Here is an 8,543-nt window from a genome sequence, read left to right as displayed (position 1 = left end):
ACTAGATCCATGTATCTCACCCTATACCAAGATTAACTCAAAATGGATCAAGGATCTTAATATCAGACCCCAAACTCTTAAGTTGATACAGGAAAGAGTAGGAACTACTCTGGAGTTAGTAGGTATAGGTAAGAACTTTCTCAATGAAACCCCAGCAGCACAGCAACTAAGAGATAGCATAGATAAATGGGACCTCACAAAGCTAAAAAGCTTCTGTTCATCAAAAGAAATGGTCTCTAAACTGAAGAGAACACCCACAGAGTGGGAGAAAATATTTACCAACTATACATCAGACAAAGGACTGATAACCAGAATATACAGGGAACTTAAAAAACTAAATTCTCCCAAAACTAATGAACCAATAAAGAAATGCGCAAGTGAACTAAACAGAACTTTCTCAAAAGAAGAAATTCAAATGGCCAAAAAACACATGAAAAAATGCTCACCATCTCTAGCAATAAAGGAAATGCAAATTAAAACCATGCTAAGATTCCACCTCATCCCTGTTAGAATAGCCATCATCAGCAACACCACCAACAAGTGTTGGTGAGGATGCGGGGAAAAAGGAACCCTCTTACACTGTTGGTGGGGATGTAGACTAGTACAACTACTCTGGAAAAAATTTGGAGGCTACTTAAAAAGCTAGACATCGATCTACCGTTTGATCCAGCAATACCACTCTTGGGGATATACCCAAAAGACTGTGACACAGGTTACTCCAGAGGCACCTGCACACCCATGTTTATGGCAGCACTATTCACAATAGCCAAGTTATGGAAACAGCCAAGATGCCCCACCACTGACGAATGGATTAAGAAAATGTGGTATCTATACACAATGGAATTTTATGCAGCCATGAAGAAGAATGAAATGTTATCATTCGCTGGTAAATGGATGGAATTGGAGAACATCATTCTGAGTGAGTTTAGCCTGGCCCAAAAGACCAAAAATCGTATGTTCTCCCTCATATGTGGACATTAGATCAAGGGCAAACACAACAATGGGATTAGACTATGAGCACATGATAAAAGCGAGAGCACACAAGGGAGGGGTGAGGATAGGTAAGACACCTAAAAAACTAGCTAGCATTTGTTGCCCTCAATGCAGAGAAACTAAAGCAGATACCTTAAAAGCAACTGAGGCCAATAGGAAAAGGGGAACAGGTACTAGAGAAAAGGTTAGATCAAAAAGAATTAACCTAGAAGGTAACACCCATGCACAGGAAATCAATGTGAGTCAATGCCCTGTATAGCTGTCCTTATCTCAACCAGCAAAAACCCTTGTTCCTTCCTATTATTGCTTATACTCTCTCTACAACAAAATTAGAAATAAGGGCAAAATAGTTTCTGCTGAGTATTGAAGGGGTGGGGGGGAGAGGGAAGGGGCGGAGTGGGTGGTAAGGGAGGGGGTGGGGGCAGGGGGGAGAAATGAACCAAGCCTTGTATGCACATATGAATAATAAAAGAAAAAGAAAAAAAAATCCTCCTGATCTTAGCCTCCCTCATAGCTGGAATGACAGATATGGTACAGTGCCTAATTTACCACATAATTGTGTTGCTTTTTTTTTTTTTGGCACTGGGGTTTGAACCCAAGGCCTCACACTTGCTAGGCATTTATCACTTGAGCCACTCTGTCAGCTCTTTTTTTGTGATGGGTCTTTTCAAGTTAGGGTCTCTTGAGCTATTTGCCCAGGGCTGGCTTTAAACCTCAATCCTCCAGATCTCTGCCTCCTAAGTAGCTAGGATTACAGGTGTGAGCCATTGGAACCTGGCTTGAGTGGAAGTTTTGAAATGCAACTTGAAATTTTTGGAATACTTTGACTACTTTAAGATCTTTGTATTTCCATTTGAATGTCAACACACACACAAAAGATAATTTTGCCTCTTCTTTTCTAAACTATAGTCCTTTAATTTATTTCCCTTGTCTTATTGCACTGGTTAGAATCCCCAATTTAATAAAAGGTTTTTTTTTTCTTGTGATGTCTTTATCAGGTTTTAGCATCAGTTAATATTGCCATCAATGAATTTGTTAGAAACTCTTCCCTCTGCTACATTTTTGAAAGATTTTGTGTAGTACTAGTACTTTTTTTTTTAAGTGCTTCATAAATTTTACCAATAAAGTCATTTGGGTATGTGTGTTGCTCTGTGTCGGATTTTTAAATTGCTAATTCCATTTCTGTACTGTAGATTTATTAAGGTTTTAAAAAAATTCTTCTTGAATTTGTTTTAGTAAATTGTGTCATTCTAGGAATTTACCATTTCATCTAAATTATCTATTTTGTTTGCATAAAAGTGTTCATCAGCCTTTCAATTTCCAGTTTTGCTATTTTGTATCTTCTCTCTCTCTTTTTTTTTCCTTTGTCTGTTGAAAGGCTTATCCATTTTGAAGAGTTTTCTTTGTTTTTTTAAAAAGCTTTTTGGTTTTATTGATTTCTTCCATTATTTTTCCCTTTTCTTTTTAATTTTTTCTTTGAACTTTTTGTTTCTTAGTTGTACTGATTTTTGTGTTTGAATTGGTTTTTTTCCCAGAGCCCTTTGAAGCAAAAGATTATTTTGCTAATATTATATTTTCATCCTTTCAGAATTTAGTGTTCAAACTGATCAATTACCCTTCTGCCAACTCTAGCTACAACCAAAATTTTGATACAGTGTGTTGTCAATTTGATTAGATTCAAGATACTTTCTAATTTCCCTTGTGATTTCTTTTTTGATCCACTGATATTAAAAGTGTGTTCTTTGCTTTCCAAATGTTAGAGAGATATTCCAAATTATCTTATGCTGCTGATTTCTAATTTAATCTTGCTTTGGTCAGCAAACATGTTTTTATAGTTTAAAACATTTTAAACTTATTGAGACTTATTTGATGGCTCATCATATTTTCTATGAAGAATATTCTATATAGAATATATACAGTATTTTAAAATACTGTATATTCTTCCACATTGGTGTTTTCTATAAGTATCAGATCAAGTTTGCTGATGGTATTATCCAAGTTTTCTACATACTTACTGATTTTCTGTCTAGTTAGTCTATAAATTAATAAAAGGGTGGTCTTAAGATATATATCTATAATATATAATTTTGGGGGGTTTGTTTTCTTTGAGATAGGGTCTTTCTATGTAGTCCAGGCAAGACTTAAACTTTCAATCCCCTGTCTCAACCTCCCAAGTATTTTGATTACGATGTAATCATTCCAGGCTTATAACTATAATTTTAGTGTCTCTTTTTCTTTTCAATTCTGAGAGCTTTTGCCCATGCATTTGGGGATTTATTTTTAGTTGTGTATTATATATAATTGTACCTTCCTGGTGCATTTACACTTTTATCAATAGTGTTCTTTGTTGTCACTCATAATATTTCCTGTCAAGTTATGTTGTGTCTCATATTAATACTACACTACAACTTTCTTATGCTTACTCTTTACATGGTTATATATATTTCCTTCCATTTCCTTTCAAATTATTTGTATTTTCATATTTGAAGTCTGCCCTTTAAATGCATCATATGGTTGTATCATGCACTGTTTGGCAGTACTAGAGTTTGAACCCAGGACTTTGTGCTTGCTAGATAGGCAGTCTACCACTTGAGTCATGCCTTCAGTCCTTTTTTCTCTGGTGATTTTGGAGATGGGGTCTCACGTTTTGCTCAGGTTGGCCTGGACTGTGATCCTCCTATTTTTTAAGAGTAACATTGTAGCTGGGATAACAAATGCATCACATTACAGCTTTTTTTTCTGTTGAGATGGGGTTCTCATGAACTTTTTTGCCCAGGGTTGGCCTAGAACCATTATCCTCCATCTCAGCCTCCTGCCTAGACATGTGCCCTGAGCCCAACTATTGGTTGAGATGGTGACTTGCTAACTATTTGTCCAGGTTGACCTCTAACCACAATCCTCCCAATCTCAGGTGTGATCCACTGGTCCCTGGCTACATTTTGCATTTTAAATTCAGTCTGACAATCTTCCTTTGCCTTGCATTCTGAGAAATTTCTTCTTGTGTATCCTCAAGTTCACAAATTCTCTCTTCAGCACACCTAATCTGATATTTAATCCATCCTTTAGGTTTTATATTTCAAGTTTTATGTTTTTAATTTCTAAAAGTTCCATATTTGTTTCAAATCTGCCTGCTTGTTCCTGATAACTATTATTACTTACTCATTTTTGTGACTGCATTGTTTACTTCTATTTGTAGATTTTGGGGGGTAGGTGGACTGGGGCTAGGGTTTGTACTCAGGGCTTTCATGCTTACAAAGCAGGCACTCTACCGCCTGAGCCACACCTCTAGTCCTGCATTGTTTATTTCTAAAAATACTTTTTAAAAAGAGAAAAATCATTTTATACATATTTGATGATTCTGATATCTTTAATCTCTGGGGCCTAAAATCTATTGTTTATTGTTTATGGTTAATCTCACTCATGGTGGTTTACCTTCTTATGTGACTATGATTTTGACCGAGTTAATTGATTGATGGTGTCCTTTGGGAATCCTGTTGGCCTAACCTGAGTAACATTTCTTCAAGAGAAAACTTTTCTTCATGGATGCACTCTGGCACCTAAGTTTCTCTCCCTACTTCTTTCCTAACTTGCCCTTCCCATTTGTAGCAGGCCCTATTGTTGATGCCTCTTTCCAAAATGCCTACCACAAATATACCAAAAACTACAGTATAAAAATGCATACCTGAAACAGAGTTTTTCATATGAAAATAACCAAGACGTAGGCTAAATAATGCTAAACAGTGAGACTAATGGGAGCCATTTTCTTTACCGAATGGATTTTCTTGTCCATTATGTGTTCGTGAAAGTAGCACCTATGTTTCTTATTCCTGGCATCATTGTAGCCCTTGGTCCATTGGGCTTTACACTTGTCCAAACTAAGTCCTTTCCCAATGGATGATATAAATATATAATTTTAGAGTTTACAATGTACTTTCACAAACATCACTACATATGACCCTTACCACAAGACTGTAAAGTTTGACATTTTGAAGCCCACTTAGCAAATGGAAAACCCCAAATCATGAACTACTCTTGAGTATCAGAACCATGTAGAAATAAAATACTGATTAGGCTATGAGGAAGGTCATTGCCAAGGGAGAAGATCCCCAAATTTCCCTAGAATACACTTGTTTCTTGATTATGCAGAGAGTGGCTAAACTAAGAAAACTTATTGAGGTAAGGGGGAGATTCATAGTGATGGGATGACCTGAAGGAGTCAGCATTAATGTTCAAGGCAAATGTGTAACCCTTATCATAAGTGTGCAGAAGGAATGGTATGTAGGAATAAGATCAGATAAGATTAAGGAAATGAAAATAAACATTGTTATTGCCCCACACTCACCCTGCCTTAGTCTATCTGGGCTACTGTAACAAAATACCATAGACTGGGTGGTTTATAAACAGCGGAAACTGATTTCTAACAGTTCTGGAGCTGGCATCCAAGATCAGGGTGTCAGCATAATTGAGCCTGGTGAGAGATGGCTCCTGAGTTGCATGCTGACCGTGCCCTCATGGGGTCTCTTTTAATTGGTTTATTTTTTGGTGAGAGTGGGTTTTGAACTCAGGGTTTCACGCTTGCAAGGCAGGTGCTATACCACTTGAGCCATACCTCCAGTCTTGGAGTCTCTTTTAGAAGGGCACTGATCTCATTCCTAAGGGTTCTACCCCATGACCTAATCACTTCCTAAAGGCCCCACCTCTTAATCTGGTTACAATGTCCATTGTGTTTCATCACATGAATTTGGAGGACACACTCAGACCATGGCAACCTCTCGAATTCATATGTTATAATCTAACTCCCAAGGTTAAGCAGTAAGGGCACAGCGTCCATCCCCTTTTGCCCTTTCTGTCCCTTCTACATATCAGGGTTTAAATGGTACCATATATGAGAAGAGGCACTTCCAGCAAACAGCGAACCTTTAGGCATCTTGATCTGGGACTTCTGGCCTCCAGAATTGTGAGAAAAAAGTTTTTCTGTTTGCAAATTATTTCTCTTGAGCTGGGGAGAGTAGATCAATGATAAAGCACCTTCATAGCATGTGAGACTCTGTCACTACCAAAAACTTTCTGTCACCTCCCCCCGGCCCCCGCAAAATAGTCAGCACACATGGATGAGGACTGGTGGCACAGCACCGAGAGTATAGCATGCTTTGTGTCTTGGAATTTAATGGTGACTTTGCATTGTGAGGGCTGCCACAGGCTCACTAGTGTGGGCATGGCTGGGTGCCTCTCCCCTCTCCTTTGTAAGTGGCTTCTTATCTGCACAGGTGAGAGAGTTGTTCACATGTGCAGGAGAGGAGCAGAGAATTGCAGGACAGGGATTCAGTCCCAGGGACTCTGACTTGTCCCCCAGAAGCTCTTGGGAAGGCTGTGTGGTCATTTCTAACCTCCTCACTGGCTAGCAGAGCCAGGAGGCATGCTCTCTTTACCTTCCCAATGGGCCATTTTCCAAACCATAGGTGGATTATTATTCTTGCCTTATTTTATTTTGTTTATTCCCCTAACTAGAACTATAAATGAACAGAAAACTATATAAAATGTGTGAAAATGTTTGGAATCTTAAGAGCCTATGATGTCAGATGTTTTCCTTGCTCATGGTAAGGTTATGGAAATGTAGCCTAGAATGCTTGGTGATGAAGCTCACACATACGTACGTTGATTATGCATCCTGGCATGATTATTTGGTATTTTACTATGTATTTCATCAGATTTCAAGGGAGGAAAGTTATGTTTTATAAGTAACCTCAATTTTGCCTTCATAGCTACTTGGCACAAGAGGTTTTAAGAAACAATGAGGTGAGTAACAGTGTATGGGGTAGAAACGATTCTGCCTTGAGGCTCAGTTTCTAGGGTTGTAGGTCACTGCTAAAGGCAGCACACCCCAGGGTACCAGCATGGATTGAAAAAGCAAATCAACTGTTTTTTGCAGTGCCAAGGTCAAATCCACACCCTCAGGCCATCCCCAGGACCAACTTGAAAAAAAGTCCTATCTAAATCACTTACTAGTTCTATGTATTTAAGAAACTTTATAATCCTTTAGATTAAATCAGAGGGCTGCTGCAAGAAATGAGTATTAACTATTTCATGTCTGGTACATAGTCAGTCTTGTGTGTTAGAATGTTACTAATTAAAGAGTCCCTTTTAACTGTGAACACTGGCCACTGGAATTGGATGTAGAAAATCTATAGGCCTAGGAAATAATGAGTTTCTGGGATATAAGACTCTTAGAGAAGAAGGAATCAGAGCCGAAATGAAGTAGCTTTCTACTTGAAAAGAAATAGACTTTTAAAAATGCAAATGAATACAAATAAGGGTTTTTGTTGTTTTTCTGTGGTATTGGGATTTGAATTCAGGGTCTACACCTTGAGCCCCTCACCAGCCTTTTATTTTGTGATTTTTTTTTTTTTTGAGATAGAGTCTCAAATTTGCCCCAGGCTGGTTTTGAACCATGATCCTCCTGATCTCTACCTCCTGAGGAGCTAGGATTACAGGTGTGAGCCACTGGATTCTAAGTTTTTCATTTTTAAAAAATCTTAGATAAAGATAGTATATTCCAGCACTCAGAGGCTGAGTGAAAGGATTACTTTAGTTAAAGAATTCAAGTCCAGCCTGGGCAAACTAGCGAGACCCAGTCTCAAAAATGGATTAAGAGAAAGGGAGATGATATCCTCAACACATACATGTTATTGCATGATTAATATAATGAGAATTCTAAGTAAGAGTCAGTTTTAATTTTCCTTTGTGATGTCACCCAGTGTATAAATATTCCTTCCTCCTGACTCTTGCCATTAATGTCTCTATGTCACTGCCACAGTGTAATTTCCTTTTTTCTTTTTGTGGTGGCACTGGGGTTTGCATGCAGGGCCTTACACTTGCTAGTCAGGCACTCTACCACTTGAGCCACTCTTCCAGTCTTTTATTGTTATGGCTCCCCCATCCCCCCACCCCCCACGCCCTATATAGGGTCTATTTGCCCAGGCTGGTTTTAAACCACGATCCTACTGATCTCTGCTCCTGTGTAGCTAGGATTACAGGCATGAGTCATGGCACTGGCCAGAGTGCAAATTCTTTTTTTTTTTTTTAAATATGGAACGCTTCACAAATTTGCATGTCATCCTTGCGCAGGGGCCGTGCTAATCTTCTCTGTATCGTTCCAATTTTTGTATATGTGCTGCTGAACTGAGCACCAGAGTGCAGATTCTTTAAGAACAAAGACTATGGCTTTCTGTCAGTGCCTGGAATAGTGTAGGTAATCAGGAAATATTTGCGGAGTTAGAACATGCATGTGAATGAATGGACAAACCATCCCTCAAGTGAACAAACTCTAGAGGCACCACAACGCCTGAGGCCGGGTGGGAATTGCCTTCTCTACTCTTTCTTAGAGCAGGGAGGGAGGGAGCTAGATCACTGGATAGGGTGAAAGTGGCTAATGGGGTGTTAGGGGCCTTAGACAGATACATGTGAGCCTTTGGTATGTGGGAACCTTCCTGTGGTATCTGGAAGGAAGGTTATTTCCCAAAGCTATTCCCCATGATAAGTAAAGGTACGTT

General features: G+C 38.7%; 1 non-coding gene across 1 annotated transcript; it reads right to left on the bottom strand.

Moving 5' to 3' along the window:
- Positions 1–8,073: 8,073 nt before the first annotated feature.
- On the bottom strand, positions 8,074–8,180 carry LOC141421979 (U6 spliceosomal RNA). Its single transcript, XR_012446648.1, has one exon. It is a non-coding gene; the product is annotated as a U6 spliceosomal RNA (small nuclear RNA).
- Between the last annotated feature and the right edge of the window lie 363 nt (positions 8,181–8,543).

The sequence above is a fragment of the Castor canadensis genome, chromosome 3 (genome assembly GCF_047511655.1).
Source record: "Castor canadensis chromosome 3, mCasCan1.hap1v2, whole genome shotgun sequence".
In the NCBI taxonomy this organism is placed as follows: Eukaryota; Metazoa; Chordata; class Mammalia; order Rodentia; family Castoridae; genus Castor; species Castor canadensis.
This window is presented reverse-complemented; position numbering and strand designations above follow the sequence as displayed.